This window comes from Phascolarctos cinereus, unplaced genomic scaffold, assembly GCF_003287225.1.
Source record: "Phascolarctos cinereus isolate Bilbo 61053 unplaced genomic scaffold, phaCin_HiC Scaffold_2;HRSCAF=192, whole genome shotgun sequence".
Lineage (NCBI taxonomy): Eukaryota > Metazoa > Chordata > Mammalia > Diprotodontia > Phascolarctidae > Phascolarctos > Phascolarctos cinereus.
In genome coordinates this window covers 68,289,681-68,312,523 of record NW_027555625.1, presented here as the reverse complement: position 1 = coordinate 68,312,523, position 22,843 = coordinate 68,289,681, and the positions used below count along the sequence as shown (strand labels likewise).

Sequence of the window (22,843 nt, the reverse complement as noted above, 5' to 3'; positions counted from 1 at the left end):
AATCTCAGCATTTAAATGGGGGCCAGCATGTATCTTATATACACTCAAACAATTTTGGTGTTTGGAGGAAGGACTGGGAGAAAGATCTTGAAGATGGGGTGAGTTTAGGGAGAATTCCAATGGGAATGTCTGGGAGGTTGAATAGACAATGGGAATAGATAATGAAGGGAAGTGGAAGGAAGATGTTTGAGTGACTGTGGATAAGATCAAAGGTAGGAATAGGATCAAAGACTAAGCTTCATTAGGTTTTCAAAGGGAAATAGGGAGAGTCAATAAGGAAACGCCAGTTGAGTGGAAGATAGCCTTAGGTAACTGTTTGAGACCAAAGTGAGGTCAAAGAAAGTTTAAGGGTTTTCTAGGGCCCTTCGACAAATAAGACTCAAATTCTTTTTGGGGCGAGGAGCAAAGGTCTCTTCTTAGGCTCATACCCCATCATTCCCCATCACTTACTTTTTCCTTTTCGCTATTTTACCTGTATGATTTCCTCTCAAGGCCACCACTGTTTTAACCCCTAGTAACCTTCCATTTAACTATTCATAAGTCTTTTTAGAGTAATTTCAGGGAACTCCAGAATCGGGAGCTCTGGGTAATGAAACTTCAAGGGAGGAAGTTTGGGGAGGAACGTCTTTGGCTTTCCCTGTATTTGTTACAAATTGCTTCCATGCAGAAGAGGCTGAAGCAGTCTCTAAAGGGGAAGACAGGCTCCATAATTCGGATTTTTCTACTAAGTCAGCATCTATGTCCAATATCTTTTTGAGTGGAGCCTTCTGGACCCTGTCCTTTTCATCATGGAACTTCTTTTTTCTCTTCTCAACCTTTCATTGTCAGCCACAAGAAACTCTATGTGTCACTTTCAAATTAGTAATTTCCATTGCCTACTGTTGCACTGTAGTTTTGTCATCTTTTGGGACTTTGTTGACAGGATGTGGTTTTGTTGGGTCTTTTCTCTTCTTAATTTTTAATTTTTTTTTCATTCTTAGACAATTGAGGTTAAGTGACTTTCCCAGAGTCACACAGCTAGTAAATATCAAGTGTTTGGCCTGAGGCTGGATTTGAATTCAGGTACTCCTGACTTCAGGGCTGGTACTCTGTCCACTGCGCCACCTAGCTGCTCCCATCTTTCCTCTTCTGAAGGAGAAAAGGTAGAGTGTCTGGGTCCTTGTGGAACACCCCTGGCACTGGTGCCATACTAAACTGTTGAAAACTAGGCACGCTTTTGCCCTCAGACCCATCCTCTACCTATGGCTTGCCCAATGTAAGAAGATGAAAGTTCTGTCAGGAGTCTACTAGGCTTTCCACCTTTCCTCCCTCTTTATCCTTTTCCACTTCTCCTGAATAAGCAAGCGTAGTTTCTTGTGCCTCTTCCTTTTTGATTCCAATGATAACTGAGCCTGTTCCAACTGTGTCAGCTTCTTGGCCTCAGAAAAATAAGCAGCCAGTTTTTGGTAAAATGAAATGGCTTCTTCGTACTGCAATTGAATGGAATGCTGAAATAGTGAAGCCCCCTCAGTATAGCTGACCCCTCCCTACATTTCTGAGAAAGCAAAGTGTAATGAGATCAGGTGACAGAGCCACATCCTGTTCACCCAGATTCTATCCCTCCTCAGACCCCCTCCCTAGGTGTTGGCCCTGTTTTGCACCATTTTTGTCCTTGGTGCTGGGGAGAAATTTCCTCACTTATACTGTGAGCTCCAAAGCCCAGTCAGTGGGAAGAAGAGCCAGTGAGTGGGCGGGGAAATTGCAGTTAGGATCTATATAATCTGCTGGGCTGAACACACTCCTGCTTTCTTCAGTCGGCGCCATCTTGTGGGTGCTCTGAGGGAGCCCTTTCTTGAGAAAGCCAAGAAACAAACTATTCTTTTTGCTAATATCTCTGAGTCTCAAATTTATTGGTAAGGGTCTTCGTACCTCACACACTCTGAAGCTAATGACTAGTCTGCTTGCCTACTCTGCTGGTGGGCCAGGTTGAAGGCCAGTCCATAACTTTCACTGACACCGGGCTAGGGGCTGGGGTGGCACACCAGCTCATGGAGGATGGGAGGAAGGCAGTGCTCAGACAGGTCGTGATCTTGTTGGCCCAGATTGCTGTTTTACTGGATCAACACAGCTTCCACCATGGCTTCCTCCTCCTCCTACATTTTTATTTCTTGAATAGGTTAGTGATATCTTAAATGTGGGAATTCTTTCCTCTCCCTCATAACACTACCTATCCATGCCTTGCCATCTTATGTGGCTCTTGCCCACATCCTGCAATAAGCCAGCCATAGGAGGCCCACTCACTCAACCTACTATTGATCCTTCTTTCTTTTTCCTGAAGTAATGAGGACACTGATGAAGCATACAGTATTCCTCCTCGGAATTCTCCTTTCTTGCCACATGTCTAGTACATCTATTTTACTTTTATATTAAAAAAAAAATCCTGTATACATATTCTCCATTCTAATTTCTTGTTTGTAATGTGTTACAGTTTCTTTTTACCTACTGCATGATTCTCCATTGTCCTTTAGGTGTTTCTCAATTTCTGATCTTTAGAGACTGATGTGTTCCACATCTTGCAGCAACACAGCAACACTAGTACAACTTTGCTCTTTTTTTTTTCAAAGATAGGGTTTTGTTTCAGAGAGAAGATATATATTAGTAAAACAACACTGAAATTTTCCAAAGAAAATACAGTCCTCTTTCTTTCTCCTATTCAATTCTGGGTCCAACTCATTGTCTATATGCAATTTCTGTCTAAGATATATTTATGGTGTATATACAACACAGACATAAATACATGTACACACAGGTGCAGCAGTTATTTAAGTTCTTTTGAAAGTAAACCATGTGTTTATGGGTCACAGTATTTTTTTTTAAAGGCTGAGCTTATTATGAAAAATAGATTACTCTGGTCTAAGAATAATATTTTTTTATAATGAAGTTGAAAGAAAATGGATATATATATATATATATATGTATGTATTCTTCCAAATATTATTTAACATGTTATGCTTTATAAATGAAATAGGGCTTCTCATTGGAAACAGTAGATTATAGGATCATAGATGTCAGAGCTAGAAGGAACCTTGGAAAATTGATTTTGTTGGCCTCATGACATCCATATTAATGCTTTATAGAAACTTTTTCAGTTACACAGTAGAATATATCGATTCTTAGATATGTTAAACTCTATCTTAGTTCAATTACTATCCTCCAGGAACTGATAAGTTTTTTTTTAAAGAAAAAATGTTCCTTAATAGTTATCACATAAGATGAGTGATTTTTGCCCTTAATCAAGTAATCGATCAAAAAGATTAAGCACCTTCTACCTGCCTGCAGTGAGGTGAAGGATAAGAGGTAAGGGCCAGGAGAAAATGAACTAGGTCTTAGTCTGAACTCTGACACTTATTAACCTTGTGACTTTATTTAAATGATTTAGTTCCTCTCAACTTCAATTTTGTTATTATTGATGGTTTTTGCAATAATAGCATCAAACTACTAAACACTAACCATCCTGTGCAATGTGGCTAGCCTCAAAAATTAGAACATTTCATCAAAATTTGAAAACTCTAATGCTATACAAATTTAATGGTTATTTTAAAATCAGTGCAATGTGGTGGAGAAAATATTAATCAAAAGACAGAGATTTGAATCTTTATTCTTACCATTAACCATCTGTAGATTTCATAGCTTTCAACAATTTTTTTTAACCTCTCAGGAAGAGCCCATTAACATATCACTAATGCAGCACAATTTAAATAGAAATTTGTTAAGGGTTCTTACAATTCTGACATCACACAATTCTATTATAAGTTTGGATATACATGTGTGCATATGGATATATGTACACACAGTGGCTGCAAATACCTATATAATTAAATTCAGCAAGCATCACATGCCTATTATATTAAAATTACTAAGCTAAGGTTAACTCTGGAAGTAGGAAGACAAGAATATCAAGAAAGTTACATTTTATTTTCTAAGGAAGTTACCATATTGTGGAGACACAATATGGGAGGACAAAATTACCAACAATTGTGGAGATCTGAAAAGCCTTCATGATACTTTACTTGAGTTTGGAAGGAAGTCAAAAGTGTACTCCAGATAGTGATAATAGCTTGCTCAGAATCAGGAAATGGAATATCAGCATTAAAGAATGATTAATAGTCCAGATGGTCTACAGCATAAATTAGAATAATATTTAATAAGGCAGAAGAAAGTATGCATGTCAAATTTTAGACAGCATCAAATATTCAGCTAAGCATTTTTCATTTTATCCTAGAAGCAAGGAGAAAGCACTGAAAATTTCTGAGCAGCGAATGCCTTGGTCGGACCTGTCTTTGGAACATAATTTTGGCAGCCATTTGAAGGATAGAATGCAGAAGTGAGAAAGGAAGGAACTAAAAACTAGTTTAATTAGGCAAGTTAGAGGTGATCATAAATTTGAACAGGCGGAAGGGAAATCAAGTGAATGAAACTGTGGGGGTATCATCAACAAGACTAAATAAATGAGAGACTGTACAAGATAAGATAAAAGAAAGTCAGGAATTATTCTAAGTCTAAGAAATGGAGCAATTTAAAGAATAGTGGAAGTTCTCAAAGGAAATGGGGCAGTTTGTACAAAGGGAAGCATTAATAAGGTGAAAGATAACATTCTTTTAGGACATATTGAGGTTGTAATGTCTATAGGACATGAAGAAAATATTTTGTAGACAGATGATATAATGTGTAATTGGAGTTCAGTAGAGAGTTGAACATATAATATGTATTGATGTGGGAATACCTGCGTGTTTTATATTGTTCACTAAACCCCATATTTTCTCTGTGATGAACATGACAGCATTTTCCCTCCCTCCCTCCTTCTGTCCCTCCCTCTTCACCATGACCCTACCCCAGACCTCATGGCCAGAATTCTAGGAACACAAGTAGCACCGGTGACAAGTATCTCACCCAGGACAGAAAGCCCTTGCTAATTCCAGAACTTTCTGACTCCAGGCTTTCTGAGGCCAAGAACCTTCATATTTACTTTATACCCTTTTGCCTTACATGCACAAACAAAATTCAGCATTGGGGTATTTACAAATATAAATAAGCAATTGTTTGTTTTCTACATAGGCTTCCAATTTAATTGAAGAATGTAAGAAGTACACAGATGAATACCACTGATAATATAAAATGAAAACCTATCAGAGAAGTACAATGTTATTTGAGAACAAAGGAGGAGCTTATCACTTCTAGGCAGAAGCCATCTTGAAGATATAGAATTTGAACTGCCCTGAAAATAAAAAGAGGATATAGAATGCTCTGGAGATTAGATATTAATCTAAAACTACTGATACTGATTAGGTGCCTAGTGCTGGATCTGGAGTAAGACGTACTTTATTTTAAATCAGACCTCAGACACTTCCTAGGTGTGTGATCCTGGGCAAGTCACTTGACCTTGTCTGTCTGAGTTTCCTCTACTGTAAAACGAGGATGATGATAGCACTTATCTCCAAGAGCTGCTGTGAGAATCAAATGAGATGACATATGAAACTCCCTGCAAATCTTTTAACACACTATGCAAATGCTAGCTATTATTATTTATAGTTTGGGAACTGTAGCTGGCTTTCAGTATTCTATGGCATCAATAGATTTATTTTATTGAATGATTCTCATATGAATCATATCATACATGTTGCTTAACAACTATGCAAGGAATGGATTGATGAATATTTTTAATATCATTATGATGAAAGTTTTCTTAATTTCAAAGCACATAATTGCATGTGATCCTTCAGAAAAATCAGCACATTGAGAAGCAGATTAAATTTATATTTACATTTTGTGAGCTGTGGGCATTTTATTGGCCAATGGAGAGTTTTAAAGTTACATGCCATTATAATTATGAGGCACAGAATTTAGTTACGAAAGAACCATAATTATAGGTCACTGGACTCCTTCTGCCTGGGAAGGGGGAAAGGGATTTCTATATCCTGAATACGGAGATCTAACTTTTTAAACATCTGAATATATCCCTATAATGTCATGATTGCTATCCATATGAGCAACTAATGATCATCAAGGGACACTGTACCTTTTTTCACCTTATGAATGATAGGCAGACAAATTTCAGGAGCCCTAATGACCTATTTCTTGGTCTACAGGAACATTTACTTCTCTATCCAAAGGGGAAAACAGTTCTTATTTCTTAGGCTTCTGTTTACAGTAACAGTCAATCATTCTTCATGGCAGTAGGTCATTTATTCATTTAACACTTAGGAAATATTTATTATGCATCTGTATGGTTTAACTCCTAGACTCAGGTCTGATAACACATAGGTCAATATAAAACAGCTTTTTTTTTTTTTTCCCAAGGAAATGACAATGTAACGGTTGAAGGGTTGGGGAAAGAATAAAGACAGAAATGAATAAGATAGCAGTTGATTCTATTCTTGGGCTAGTTTCCTTTTCTATAAAATGAGGTAGTTAAATGACACTATTTCTAAGGTCAATGTCATCTCTGAAACCAATAATCTTTTTATCTTAAGGGACATCAAAATAGGTTAAAACAAAAAAAGAAAAGGGAGTACATAAAATGCCATGAGATAGCTGGGAAAGGAAAATTTACTTTCCACTGAAGAATTGGAAGGTCAGGAATGGATTTATAAAATAAGTGACATTTTTGTCAAAACTTGAAGGAAATGAGGTATTTCAACACATAGAGAAATAAGGAAAGTGGAGTTTGTTTTACTCATGGTATTAGGTCCTTAATCTTTTTTTTTTTTTAATAGTAAACCAGGAACATCAGAGATGATCAAATTTAATCATCTCATTGACCCTTAGCCTTTTCCTCCACCTTTTCAAGAAGGAAATAAATAAGAGAAACAAAGAAAGTATTAGGTGCTTTGCATTTGGCAAAGACAACACTCAGCTAGACGTTTGGATATGTGGAATCTGCCTCACTGATCCTTCTTCTTCTTCTTCTTCTTCTTCTCTCTCTCTCTCTCTCTCTCTCTCTGTCTCTCTCTCATTTTTGTCATCTGTTAAATGAATGCCTGGGATATATGATTCAGAATTTTTAAAATTTTGTTTTTATGACTATGACTTTCAGTTTAAGCATTTCATATTTTTTATGTCTATGTTCATATTTTATATGTAGGAATCAATGTCAGGGAACACAACTATTCTTCTTAAAATCTGTTGGTGACACTACTAAAGATGGCCATCTAAAGATTTTAATACTCTAACTGAGGAGGATATTCTTTTTTTTATTAGATTTCTCTTTTTAAATGTATTTATTTTTAGTTTGCAACATTTACTTCCATAAGATTTTCAGTTTCAAATTTTCATCGTGCACCTCCCCCCACACCAAGATGGCATGCATTCTGAATATCCCTTCCCCTAGTCTTCCCTCCTTTCTATCTCTCCCTTCCTTCTCTTATCCCCTCCCCCTTCTATTTTCTTGTAGGGAAGGATAGATTTCTGTACCCCATACCTGTATTTGTTATTTCCCAGTTGCATGTGAAAACATTTTTTTAAATGTGTTTTTAAAACTTTGGTTCCAAATTTTCTCCCTTCCTCCCTCCCCACCCACCCTCATTGAAAAGGCAAGCAAATAAATATAGGTTATAAATGTGCAGTTATGCAAAACACTTCCATAGTATTCATGCTGTGAAAAACTAACTCTATTTCCCTTAATCCTATCCTGCCCCCCCCGTTTATTCTATTCTTTCTTTTGACCCTGTCCCTCCTCAGAAGTGTTTGCTTCTGATTACCCCCTTTCCCAATATGCCCTCTTCTCCATCGTTCCCTTGCTCTCTTGTCCCCTTCTCCCCTTATTTTCCTGTAGGGTAAGAAGATTTCCATACCCAATTGAATGTGTATGTTATTCCCTCCTTAAGCCAAATCCTATGAGAATAAGATTCACTCATTCCTCTCACCTTCCCTTGTTCCCCTCCACTGTAAGAAGCTTTTTTTTCTGTTTTTTTTGTGAGATAATTTACCCCATTCTACCTCTCCCTTTCTTCTTCTCCTAGTAACCTCTCTCATCCCTTAATTTTATTCTGCAGATATGACCCCTTCATCTTCAACTCATCCTGTGACCCCTATCTATCTATCTATACACATGCACATAATTTTTTTCCCTCCAATTACCCTAATACTGACAAAGATCTCATGAGTTATAAATATCATCTTTCCATGCAGGAATGTAAACAGTTCAATCTTAATAAGTCTCTTATGATTTCTCTTTTCTGTTTACCTCTTCATGTTCCACTTGAGTCTTGTATTTGAAAGTCAAATTTTCTATTCAGCTCTGGTCTTTTCATCAAGAATGCTTGAAAGTCCTCTATTTCACTGAATGACCATTTTTTCCCCTGAAGGATTATACTCAGTTTTGCTGGGCAGCTGATTCTTGGTTGTAATCCTATCTCCTTTGCCCTCTGGAATATTATATTCCATGCCCTGTGGTCCTTTAATGAGAAGCTGCTAAATCTTGTGTTATCCTGATTGTGTTTCCACAGTCCTTGAATTGTTTCTTTCTGGCAGCTTGTAATATTTCTCCATGACCTGGGAACTCTGGAATTTGGCTACAATATTCCTAGGAGTTTTCCTTTGGGGATCTCTTTCAGAGGAGATCTGTGGATTCTTTCAATTTCTATTTTGCCCTCTGGTTCTAATATATCAGGGCAGTTTTCCTTGATAATTTCTTGAAAGATGATGTCTAGGCTCTTTTTTTGATCATGGCTTTCAGATAGTCCAATAATTTTTAAATTCTCTCTCCTGGATCTATTTTCCAGGTCAGTTGTTTTTCCAATGAGATATTTCACATGGTTTTTAATTTTTCATTCTTTTGGATTTGTTTTACAGTGTCTTGATTTCTCATAAAGTCACTAGCTTCCAATTGCTCTATCCTAATTTTTAAGGAAGCATTTTCTTCAGTAAACTTTTGGACTTCCTTTTCCATTTGGCCAATTTTTCTTTCTAGGGCATTGTTATCCTCATTAGCTTTTTGGAGCTCTTTTGCCATTTGGGTTAGGCTATCTTTTTAAGGTATTATCTTTTTCAGTATTTTTTGTTGTCTCCTTTAACAACCTTTTGAACAGTTTTTCATGATTTTTTTTTTGCATCACTCTCATTCTCTTCCCAGTTTTTACTCTGCCTCACTTACTTGCTTCTCAAAAATCCTTTTTGACCTGTTCCAAGGCCTGGGACTGATTCATATTTTTCTTGGAAACTTTGGATGTAGAAGCTTTGACTTTGTTGTCTTCTTCTCGTTGTATGTTTTGATCTTCTTTGTTACCAAAAAAAGATTCCATGGTCTGACACTTCTTGCAAGATTTGCTTATAATCTCAGGGAATTACTTGAGTTATAAAATCTTTATTTACGTAGGGGTCTGCTTTCACTGTGGAGAATGTTGTGTCCCAAGCTTCGGTGGTTTTGTGAAGCTGTTTTTAGAGATACTTCTAGATACCTGTAAATTTTCAGTTCTTTCAAGGTGGTATGATCAAAGATGAGGTATTTACTCCTTTCTTGACTGGTGCTCTGGCCTATAAGTGACCACAAGCACTTTTTTCTGCCTTGGAATTGTGAGGAAGATTTCCTCTTCACCAGCACTGCAAGCTCCACCACACCAGCGCTCCTCCTTGCCCCAGGACTACCACCCAGAACTATGACCCAGATCCAAGCATGGGCAAAGCAAGAGATTTCTGCCTCAGCAGTGGGAAAGAGATCCTTTCAATACCCCTCTGATCAGCCACCTGATTCCCCCTCAGTCTGTGGGCCAGAAGCTCAGGAATCAATTAGTGCCCTGGGGTTGCCTTGCTCGGGAACTGAGGCTGAGATCTAACTTCTCTCTCACTGCAAAAACATACTTTTCCCACTGACTGTCTGAGTTTTCTTTGGCATTTGTGGGTTGAGAGGTCTGGAATCCGCCACAGCTACCTGTGATTCAGTCCTCTGAGGCCTACTCCAGGTTTGCTGTGGCCTGCGTGCCCACGCCAAACTTTGCTCTACTCCCAGCCCAGTATGATATATCTTTCTGTTCCACCATTCAAGTTGTCTTGGGCTGTAAATTTGTTTCACTCTGTCTTTTTGTGGATTCTGCTGCATCAAAATTTGTTTAGAGCCATTTTTTATAGGTATTTGGAGGGGTTTGGGGGAGAGCTCAAGCAAGTCACTGCTTTCACTCCACCACCTTGGCTCCGCCCCTCTGAGAAGGATATTCTTGTAAAACAAGAATTGTCCACAGAAATTAAAGAGAACTGGGTTGTAGTCCAATGGCTGCTAAAGATTTTATAAAGGTTTTCAAATAGATCTTTTGAATCTTATGACAACCCTATGGTATTATTACTGTAAGTATTAGCAATTCCAATTTATAGATGAAGAGTAAGACTCAGAGGTGCTAAGGAAGTTTCCCATTATCACAGATCTAGTAAGTACTGTATGTGAAACTATCCCCCTCTTAACTTCAGAAGTGGAGCTTTTCCCATTATCCAAACTACTCTGTTTTAGGGTCATAAAGTATTATTACATACTTAGTGCCATTAGGGAAATTGTGAGGATTGCTCTTTAATTATTCCCCAAATAGCAGAAAAAGTGATAACATTCTGATGTTAGATAATTTTATTGTTGTTCAGTAATTTCAGTCATGTTTAATTTTTCATGACCCTGTTTGGAGTTTTCTTGGGAAAGCTACTGGTATAGTTTGCAGTTTTTACTTCTAGCTCATTTTACACATGAGGAAACTGAGGCAAATAGGGTTAAATGACTTGCCCAGGGTCACACAGCTATTAAGTTCTGAGGCTGGATCTAAATTCAACTTTTCCTGACTCTAGACCCTAAGCTTTACCTACTTTGCCACCTAGCTGCCCGATGTTTGAAGACTGTTAGTCTGCAATTTCAGCAGGATTTCTCAGTAAAGGGAGAACTGTGAAGGAAATGAAACAAGAAGAAAACACGATGATAAAGTATATTCCCTGCTAAGAATTAAAGGTCAGATTAGCCACCGTCTAGTGAATATGGATAATCACAAATGGTGTCATGGTAAGATGACAATTTAATGCATAAATGCGGTAATGTTGTCGCCAAATTAATGTAGTCCTCTACCACAAAGAGGATTTTTTAGTGAGAAATTGAAATGTTTTGAGGAAAAGATGGATTGTATTATGCCTGAATGAAGTATAGGTAAAGAAAAAAAAACATGTGATTTAAAGCTGGATGGGAAATTTGAAGTAATCTGCTCAGTCTCCCTTGCTCTATTTTGTAGATGAGGAAGTAAACCCAGAGGTTAAAGGACATGCCTAAACGTAAAAAAATAATTAATTACTTTTAAAGAATCAACTAGTTATTGACAAAGCTGAGACTTGAAGACATACTTTTTACTTCTAAATTAAGTATTCTTTAATTATTTGAGGTTGTGAAAGGAAATTTGTAAGATTTCTTTCTATGTATTGGACTTCTGTTTTTAAATTTACTTCTGTCCTACTGATTTGGTGGCTACAGAGTGTAGTATGGTCCACCAATTATGTGCATTACCATTTGAAAAGTGACCAATAAATTCACGAAATTACATGTCTTTGCTTCAAGCATAATTACAGCCATCTTGATCATTTTTTTTAAATTAGCTAGACACAAGCAGGATGTCATACAATTTATTTTACCTTTCTCTGCCCATTTTTTGCATTTATAAAGTGAGAAAGATGAACTAGATAATCTTCAGTATTTCTCCTGGCTTCCACATCCTTTGGAGCTTTGAGTTTGTGAATTAACTTTTGTTTTCCCCAAAAATTTATCTACTAGAGTTGACCCAGAACTAATTACTTTCTCAACATTTCCCACCATCTATACTGAAGGCTCCTATGTAATTGGATAAAATTTCTAGTACAACAAATATCTAGCCACATAAAACTGACAGTAGTTTTGAGGTCACTTTCAGCATGTTGATCAATAAGGATTGCACATCACACAATCCACACTGAATTTATTCCTGTAATATATCTTAACTTCAAGTGTAGCCATGGTTAATTGCTAATCCATATTCATTGAACAGAACAAATGAGGGCATGGAAAGTAGATACTTCATGTACCATCTCATCAAATATGGGAAGTTATGGCTTTGGTTTTTCATCTTGATCTTTTACAATTGTCTGGCTTATCTCTACTAGTTTAAAAAAAATCCTGCCTTAGAATAATCAGAAGATTTGCATGTTGATGGTTAGCAGGTAATGTTTCTGATGAAGCCAGAAATAATTGAAATTGTTATGATATAGCAATCGAATAGGTTTAATTGGGCCATTTTAGTTAAATATATCTTCTTTGCTGTGATGTAGGAATGTATTTGAAGGCAGCAATTTCATCACATAATTCTTAGTGGTTTCATGTCCATGTTAGTTAAAATGACTAAAAAATTAATAGATTGCTCTTTTTTGGATGTAATCTCCTACTGTTAAAGTTCTAGGTTGTTTCTGAATTGCTCTTCACTCCTTTTGTCTAAGGGCCAAACCTGTCAAACAGAATCACTGCAGAATTATTTCTAAAACAGTTTACAAAGTACACAGACTTTGAAAAGATCTAACAAGTAGTCAGTTGTTTCATATGCATTATACTTCTTGCTCCATTGCAGAAGAGACAATACAGCTGAGCCACAGAGGTGTAAAGAGACCATGTTGTGATAGCATTGCCAGGATAGTATGGCATTTTCATGGTGTTTCCATGTATGCCACATCTTTTGAAGCAGGCATATTTAAATGTAGAATAAATCAGCATTACTAGTGCTGATATTTAAAAGATTCTTTAGAACTTGGGAACAATGAAAGATAAAGGGGAGTTAAAAAAAAAGAAATCTTATAAGAACTTGATGATCAGGAAAGCAGAGTAGTTATGCTCACCCATCAATACCTTGATCTGTTTTCCCTCTGTATGGGTTGTTGAATCTTTTTAATCATCTTTCCTGCTATCAATGGAAGTAAAACCAGATTGATCCTTCAATGTTCTTTCAATATGGCTGTGTCTATAGATGTATATCACGTATAATGTCACTAAGGTCCTTACTGATGATGAGTTTTATATAGATCTACTGTAACCTGGAGTCACCAACTTTAAGATATTTTTCTACTCTCACAAACCAACTATATTATAGGTCATGGCACAAAAGCACTTATTTTCCTAAATAAATTTTGAGCTCCAAGTGATCAGGGATCATGCCTTAAAATTCTCAATAGTTTAAATGTCCTAGCAGATAGCTGAGCTCAAAAATACTATCTCATACAAACTTGATAATAGAGTGATTATTTTATTCTCCACAGTGTAACAAATATTTGTCTTTATCACCTAAAGTGACCTCTTTTATGATTTTGGCAGTATTCTGTAGTTCTAGCACTTTGAGGATTTCAGAAAATAGTGGAGATTAGTGGAAAGAGCCCTAGAGAGGGGCTTGGGGAAGATCAAGATACAAACCCTACTGACCAACCATGTAATAAAATGTAGAAATTCTTGAAACCAATGCTTATTTATTTGAGAAATTGAGATGAGATGATGAGTGTTCCAATGGCAGGATGACAAGACTACCTTATGGGTAGTTCAGGCAGAGCTGAGAAATGGATCATTGGAGTGCAGAACTGTTATGCTAGAATCATCAAAAGGGATTGGGGTTGGATGGAGGGAAAAAAATAAAACAAAACAAAAAAACCAAAATTGATCAATTGGTAATCATTTATTAAACACTTGCTATGCACCAGACACTGTATTAAGTGTGGCTTCAAGTCAACAAGCTTGTCTTAAGCATCTACCGTGTACAAGGCACTATGTAACACACTAGGGGTACAATGAAAGGGGAAAAAAAGCAATCAGTGTTCTCAATGAGCTTGTGGTCTAATATTGAGGACAGAAATATGAAGAATGAAAGGAAAATATTATGAGCCATTTAGGGAACATATTGGCCAGAAAAGAAAGTTATTTAGAAGCTGATGATAGTAATAAAGGTCCAGGCAGAGTAGAGTGAATTTTATCCCAGTTTCTATAGGTAGTAATTTAAAAAGTCAGGAATGCCTGAACAGGTTGTGGCATATGAATGTAAAGGAATACTATTGTGCTGCAAGAATGATGAGGAGGCATACTTCAGAAAAACCTGGAAGGACTTACATGAATTGGTGCTGAGTGAAGTGAGCAGGACCAGGAGAACATTGTACATAATGACAGCTAAACCAAGTGATAAGTGACTTTGATAGACTTAGCTCTTCCCAGTAATGCAAGGATCCAAGACATCTCCAAAAGACTCATGATGGAAAATGTTATCCACATCCAGAGAAAGAACTATGGAGTCTGAATACAGATCGAAGCATACTATTTGCTCTCTCTCTCCCTCTCATTTGTTTTGTTTTTTCTTTCTTGTGGTTCCTCTCATCATTCCAATTCTTTACAACACGACTAATGTGAAAATATGTTTAATAGGAATGTATAAATAGAGCCTATTTCAGATTACATGCTGTCTTGGGGAGGAAGAAGGAGAGGGAGATGGAGAAAATTTAAAACTCAAAAGCTTATGGAAGTGAATGTTGAAATTAAAAAATAAATTAGTTAATATTAAAATTTTTTTAAAAAGTAAAAAAAAGTCAAGATATGAACTCAGATATCTAAAATTTCCAGTAGCATACAGTTAGAGAAATTTTTAAAGGGAAAGATGGAGAGTAGGAATTAGTGACTGGTCAAGGCTAGAATCAAGTTGCTGGTTTTAGAAAGAGAGCCCACAGCAATAGTGCATCACATGGATGAGTCATTAGCTGCCTTTATCACTTATTCTCCCTCTCCCAACTGATTGCACACTGATTTTTTTTTCCTGGTGTAAGTCTTTGGAGTCTCTTAGAATCACAAGTTTCTTTCAAAACTCAGGTCAAGTGCCACCAATCTTCGTAAAACTTGTAGTTATCTTCCCTGCCAGGTGCTAGTGACTCCAGTTATCTTATGTATGTGATTATACACATATACACACACATACACACATATACACACACACATATATACATGCACATATACATACATACATACACATACACACATTATATATATACATATATGTATGTGTATATACGTATATGAGAGAGAGAGAGAGAGAGAGAGAGAGAGAGTCTGTGTACATGTCTAGTTTCTCCCCTGTTGGTATGTAAGCTTTGTAAGGACAGGGGCTAGGCTGCTTTTGTGTCTGTATTTCCAGCACCTTGAATAGTAACAGGCAATAGTAAGTACTTATTAAATTATTATCGATCATTGATTGAAAGTGTGGAAGAAAAGAATAATACCATCCTACTTAAGACTTGTCTAGTGGGGACTACCTTCCTCGGATACATAAGGGAAAATGAGGAAGGGGAGCTCAATATGGTGTCTGGAGAGGTGGCAGAGATAACAATTGTGAATCCTTCATCTTATCCCAAATATATTAGCATCTGAAACTGAACCCCTGTTGGCTTGTATTAGAGTATCCATTATTGATATGACAATAATTACAACCTATGTGATCATGGGCAATTAACTCACTTAACTTCTCTGTGCATAAGCTTCTATACTTGTAAATGAGAGCTATAAAAATTGTAGTACTTACCACATAATATTCTAATGAGAATTGAAGTATATAATTTACATGATTAAATTTGTTTGTGGGTCCATGTTTGGTGGGTGACATTAATGTTGAAATAGCAGTAGCTATCTTTATCCATTCTTTCTTTCTTTTTATTTTATTTCTATTTTTTCCTTCCCTCCTTCCACCATGGGGGGGGGGGGACAGGCATTATATTATGTAGGTACTTTACTATAATCAAGTACAGAGTATCATTTGACCACTAGGTAATATTACCTTCAAATCCTTTGCCAATTGGGTCCATTGAAGTTATTTAGTCCTCATGTGCTGGTTTTCCTAAAGACCAAAGTATGCCTAATAGTAATGAAAGGTTTTCAACAACAAGTTATTTCCTCTCTAATATCAGAGCTTGTAGGTTCAGATTAAAAACTGAGCTCAGAAAAAGGAAATTTGTTCTGAAATATGAAAATTACAGATATCTTGATTTCACTTTCAGTCATCCTATGTTTGGGAAATCTACTCTAAGTTGACTAACCTCATTCAGAAGACTTAAAGAATTTAGCTTTTAGTGGACATATGACTAATTAAAACATAGAATGAATAACTGCAAAAAAAAAGGTTGCATAGCAAAACTGTAAAGAATTTGTTACATAGTTTTATGGTTTAAAAAGCAGTATGGTAGATTAAACAATAAAGCACTGGGCCTGGAGTAAGGAAGACTTGAGTTCAAATGAATCCTTAGATATTTGCTAATGGTGTGACCCTAGGCAAATTTAGTTAACTTCTATCTGCTTCAACTGTGAAGTGAGGCTAACAACATGACCTTCACAGGATTATTGTGGTGATAATATAAGACATTTATAAAGTGGTTAACACAACACCTGAAACATTATAGGCATTTAATAAAAGCTTATTCCCCATTTACTTCATCATCTTTTACTCCCCACCCATAAACCACCTCCTAGCTCATATACAGAGGGAAAGAAGAAGAGAAAAGACTGGAATACATGGTGATGTGTTCTACAGACGATTTGGAAAAATGGGAAAAGAGTTAAGGTTGGTATTACTCTCCATAATACTTTGTACTCTGACAATGAGATTTTATGTTAAGACTGGTTTATCTCCTGTTTCCATAGTGCTAGTCCCACACTCCTTGCTTCCCCTTTACATTAAGACCCTGATACCATTTTTGTACAGGTATTCTTCTTAAGAATTATCACTCTCTAGGATGTGTCCCAGCTTATCCCTCACTGTTTCCAGCTTAGGTTTCTGTGATAATGTAAAAAGAAACATAAGAAATATCAAATGGTTAGCAGAAAGCAGACAACTGGTGGTCTACTACATACTATTAGCTAATCAGAAAGAAAACAAACCAAAAAAAAAAAGTAAAAATAGCCACAATGAAATAAATGAAAATGACAATAAATTTCAGAATTCACATTAATATATAGACCCCTCTTGGGTCTTGAGGACCCCAAATGATATATAATTTCCTTCTCAGAACAAAAATGGTAAAGTATGAGTATGGAATGTTTCTGACTTTTTCATATGTGGTCCCTGTGATGATTTGTTTTTAATCAACTATTTAGAATTACTTAAAAGTGACTGTGTTGTGAAAATAAAATAAAACAAAGATTACTAAACAACTGTTCCATTAAAAGAGGGATATAATTCACAATTTTTCAATATTTTCAGATTTGTAGTGACTGACTCTATGAATACAAAGAATTTCTATGTGCATTTTACTGCTGAGGAAACATAGATTATCAAAGTATTTAGTGACTTACCCAAGATAACATAGCTAGTTTTAAGAAACAAAAGAGAAAAAGGGTAAAAAAAATTCCAACCAGTTACTCTGACGCAAAAATCAGACCTTTTTTGTCTGTATCATGCTATGATACCCTAATATTTTTCAGAAATAGGAAATAAAATATTGTTCAGAAGAGAGTTTACCACAGTCCAATGAAAGTTTTATATAAAGAGCTCCGTTTTAGTTTAGTTGTTTTTTTTTTAAAGAGGAAGTGGCGTTGGAAGGTGTCCATTTTATGCTCACAGTGTTTTGGTTCTATCCCGATTAAGGAAAAAATGCTGAGGCCTTCATATTGTCAACACAAGGGAAATTACCATGTCCATATTTGAATTTAGTACATCATTTGGCATGTAGCATAATACCATAAATATGCTACTACATGCCTACATAACAATTTTCTGTATGAATCGCATGGACTGTTTTCTCTGAGTTGTTTATAAAGCACATTTGCAAACCAAAATTAACCAGATGACATTTTATTATGCAGTTGGACTGATGTAATGCAAAATTTAATTACATAATATTTCAGCCACAGATGTGACACCACACACCTCAGGTGCCAAGATGCACCAGCTATGCTTAAACTGATATCTTTAGGCAGAAGATCAAAGTGGGTTATCTTCTGTCAGGCTAGTTTCAGAGAGGAGAATACAGAGCTTGTTCTCTAAGCCTGCATCTTTATCCAGCCAAATAAGGAAGTCTATTTCTTGGCTCATGCTCTATATCACCCTGAGTATTGTGATTAAATAACAAAATGCTATTTCTGTCATGCTGAATATGAGAGCAGTTGGATGTCATGACCGGCATATAGCGTTAGTGCTTTATTATTGTGTGTTTTTTCTCCTTAAGAAAGAGAAAACAACAACAAGGACAATCCAGGGTATTTAAGGTTGTGGTCTAAGAGCTGATGTAATGATTATCTATCCTCAACTCACTTGTACAAATATGTTGTTTTCTTTTTCTGTATAGGTAGATAGCAATAGGCAAATAAAAAAAAAGAAGGAAGGAAGGAAAGAAAGAAAGAAAGAAAGAAAGAAAGAAAGAAAGAAAGAAAGAAAGAAAGAAAGAAAGAAAGAAAGAAAGAAGGAATGGAAGAAAGAAAGAAAGAATGGAAGGAAGGAAGGAAGGAAGAAAGAAAGAAAGAAAGAAAGAAAGAAAGAAAGAAAGAGAGAAAGAAAGAAAGGAATGAAGGAAGGAAGGAAGGAAGGAAGGAACAAGAGAAACACATCAAATACTGCTAGGCTTAGATTCATTCTTATAGTTGAATTATCAAGATGGGAATGATGCAATCTAAAATGGGCATGGCCAAAAGTGCATTTTATAGTTAGGCAAATTTCATTCATTTAATAAATATTTCTGAAGCTTACTAAAGGCAAGTCTCTGCACTGTGGACATAGAAGGTAAAATTCCTACACTCAAGGTGCATAAATACGCTCCCCCAATACCGTCTTTTCTACTCCTTTAATCTATCAAACAATTATAAAGCCCTAATATCCTGAAAGGTAAAAATGAGAGCAGTTAGGAGAGAATCCTTTGATTCTCCACCAATAACTACCTTGAGATCCTTAAAAAAGTGACAGTGTCTCCCTAGCTTGTCAAAGGTAGGAAACACCAAAATATGGATTGAAACTTGGAGATTTTCAGCAGCCTACACTTCATCCCACCTGAAGCTCAGCCTGAGTCCTCAGGCAGTTATATGGAACATTCCTTCCTAAGTCTCATTTGGAAACAAATTTCAGTCAATTGTTCTTTTCACTGTCTTTGTTTCGAATGCTAATTTTACCTCAGCCATTCATTTTTGTTGAATCACTTACCCCCACAAAGATGAACTGCAATAATGAGAGAAACTGATGAAGTCTCCTCATTTGAAATTTCCTAAATACACATTAGTATATTTCATTAAAACTGCTTCCGTAAGTGCTATTAATTTATACATTTGAGGTGTTACATCTGTTTTTATAAAAGTAGGACTATAGAGAGGTTATTAGACCTTAAGGTGTTTCAGTTCCAGATATGGGGCACATTCAGCAATTAAAGAATAGATAAGGAAGATGATCAAAACAAGAAGATTATATGAGTTGAGCAGATAAAAGAAAAAAATATGTAAATGAGGAAATCAACAAAGGCTTGTGTAGTCTTTGAAATGTTAAACCTCACCATTATGATGCATAGTTCAAGTGACCTTTCCTTGTAATTGAGGAAGTTGAGGTTGAGAGAGATAACATAGGTTCGTAAGAATTAGATTATGAGAATAAAATCAAATAATGTCCAGATAAAAGTTTTATTTAGAAACTGTGAGGCTTTGAGTAAGTCACTAAAACTCTGAGTCTCTATATCTTCATGGGTTAAATGAAGATAATCACACATGCATTGCCTACATTACTAGATTGCTGAGGCTTAGTTGAGATAATTTATTTCTGTGATACTTTGTAAATTTTAAAGCATCCCCTCTACACACACACACACACACACACACACACACACACACACACACACGCACACATACACACACACGTTAGTGGTTTCTGTTACTGTTTATAACCAAATGGATACTGATACCACTAATACATATATATTCTGTCAAACACCTTGCTATAATTCACAATCACTTTAGCTAAACCTATTTATAGTTTCTATCATAAGGAAAAAACAAAGAAACAAGTTGGCAAACTAAGAGATTTCTCTACTATGATCAAATAATGTTATAGCATTCCATGCTTTTCAGTTTTTTTTTTAATAACTATGATTTCCTCATTTGGGCCTCTGCCCATTGATAATCATCACAATCTCTCAATGACTAAATAGAGAGACTTCAGAAATTTTTCTGAACACAAAACCCACCACCTTGTGGCTAATATGATAATGACCCTCTCCGAACTGTTTGGCTTTGCTATATTTGCAAAACTTTTCCTCTTTGGTTCTGACTTGCTTCCAGTTCTTCACTCAGAGTGAAAACCTGAAAAGACCTTAGCTTAAAAGGGCCAGGTCTCCCATGCATCCTGGGCCATCTCCAGCTGTCCTGATGACTATCTGGCCACTGGACCCAAATGCCTCCGGCTGAGAAAGTGAGGCTGGTGACCTTGCACAGCCCTCCCTCACTCAAATTAAAGTCAATAGCAAGTCATGCCATCATCTCCCTGATGTCATGGTCTTCTTTGAGAATGGAGGAAAAATACAACCTGTGAGTAGTCCAAGCTGCCTGAATGGGGAACCAAATGGCCAGCTACAGTTGGGTAACTCAGCACAACATCTCTCCCTCTCCTTCTCCCTCTCCCTTTCCCTGTCTCTCTCCCTCTCTCTCTCTCTTTCTCATGCTTCTCTGTGGGGTTTACTGACTAGGTTTCTTTCTTAAAGACCAAGCCTTAAACCCAATTCACTGTGGAGCTCATCACTTGGACAACAAAAGGTCCCTGGCCAAGAACTGCTGAGTGGGTATTTTTTGTGTCCTCCTTGCTCAGAGTGAATTTAAACAGTAACTGTTTCTCTTTTGGCCAGCAAACCTGAGGATCCTACCCTCCCACTTTGATTTTTTTTAGTTAAGGGGCCATCCCTTGACTCACTTCTTAAAGAGGACTATTCACTGTATGGGCATTGCATCCCTCAAAGTGAAAACCTGAAAAGACCTTAGCTTAATAGGGCCAGGGTCTCCCACTGCATCCTGGGCCATCCCCAGTTGTCCTGATTACTATCTGGCCACTGGACCCAGATGCCTCTGGAGGAGAAAATGAGTCTGGTGACCTTGCACAGCCCTCCCTCCCTCAAATCAAAGCCAACTGCAAGTTATGTCATCAACTCTGATGGCATGGTCCTCTTTGAGAATGAAGGACAAACACAACAATTTCACTTCTCAACTGTAACATACCTTGGGCCGTCTCTGTATCATCAAGAGGTTTTTGAAGCAGTTTAGTCATTCTTTATGTGATTCCAGATTCCAAACAAAGAGTGATAATCTGAGAAGCAGGAATTCAAGAAAATAAAATTCTAATCCTATGTTTAACACTTATTAACTATGATTACCCAAGCTCCTCAATATCTGGGCTTCCTATGCAAAATGAGGGAATTCTAAGATGAGATCTGGAATGGGTTTAGGTAATCATTCATCTAGAGCCATTGTCTTCTTTTGCAGATTAGGATATCATGCCTGAATGCAGAAGTAATCTGTCAAAGGCCAAACAATTGACAGCAGATGACAGATGCAAAATTTGAAACAAGTTCCTCTGACTACATATTCAGTTGTCATTGCTGTGGTTTTTCTGATGCCTACTTCCTTTCGGTTTGACTGCTGACATCTAATGTCTTCTCCATTGCTCAGTTCTATCATCCTAGGCTCTTTCAGAATTTTAGCTGCTTCAACTAAAATGGGGTAAGGAAGAAAAGAATTGATAATCTCTAAGGCATTTTTAAGCATTGGAATTTTGTGGTTGTATGGTTTAAGAGAGAACGGGGTTAGCAAAAGAGAGGGAGAGGGAGCATTTCATGAAATATGCAAGATTCAGCATATATTGCTATATTGAAAATAAGATTGAGATGACAGAATTCTATACTGTGAGGACAGAGCAGAGACAAGAACAGTCTGTGTGAAGTGAAACATAAAATGTTTCGCGATTGGCTTACCTGTCCACACTACCTCTGTCTCAGGTGACTGAATTTGTAAACAATGGAAAATGAAATTGACAGATTAAGTAATGCTGCTTTGAAAAGGTCCAAATACGATGGTTTGCTATTATCCTTTTGCTGTTGGCTAATGGAGGCATATGGACACTGGTGTCCTGTTGCTAGGATAAAGATAGTGACATCTACTCAAAGTGACACCAGATAAATCTTAGCACATGCAAATATGTGTAGTGGGATAGCGACACCCTGCATCATTAACCCACTCTCTACATGCCCAGAAAGATGGCAAATTTATGAATGCATTCAGTCTTGTATGAATTATCATTACTAATCTTATGGGGTCAATTTAAAAGTTAATTTAAAATACATTAAACACCTCCTATGTGCAGAGCACTGTGGTTAGCTCCACTGGAAACATAATATTTAAGCAAAACCAAATTCTTCCTCTGATGGAGTTTAAAATCTAGTAGGAAGATGTAACATAAATATAGAGAACTCCCTGCTCTCAATACATGGTAATATATAATATTTTGAGGAGAAACATGTAAATCTCTATGTTCATACAAGATATACAAAGAGTAAATGAGATGTAGACTCAGAAGAGTAACATTATGGAATCAGATGTGGGATAGAAAAGGCTTCCTACTTTGACAGGAATTTTTAAAATGCCAAAAAGCAGAGGGCATAGAGAGAGGGCAGAGCAATCCAGACATAATGGACAATCAAAAATCAAAGAGGTTGGAGGAGCATCATAAGTGATAAATATCAAATATGTGGAGGAGAATAATGTATTAAGAATATTCGAAATACAGGAAAGGAACAGCTTGGTAAGAGCTTTAATTCCAAAAAGAAGGGTTTATATTTGAAACTATGATAGGGAACCCTTGGA

General features: G+C 36.6%; 1 pseudogene; it reads right to left on the bottom strand.

Moving 5' to 3' along the window:
- Positions 1-526: 526 nt before the first annotated feature.
- Positions 527-21,251, bottom strand: LOC110192135 (nuclear receptor-binding factor 2-like; annotated as a pseudogene).
- Between the last annotated feature and the right edge of the window lie 1,592 nt (positions 21,252-22,843).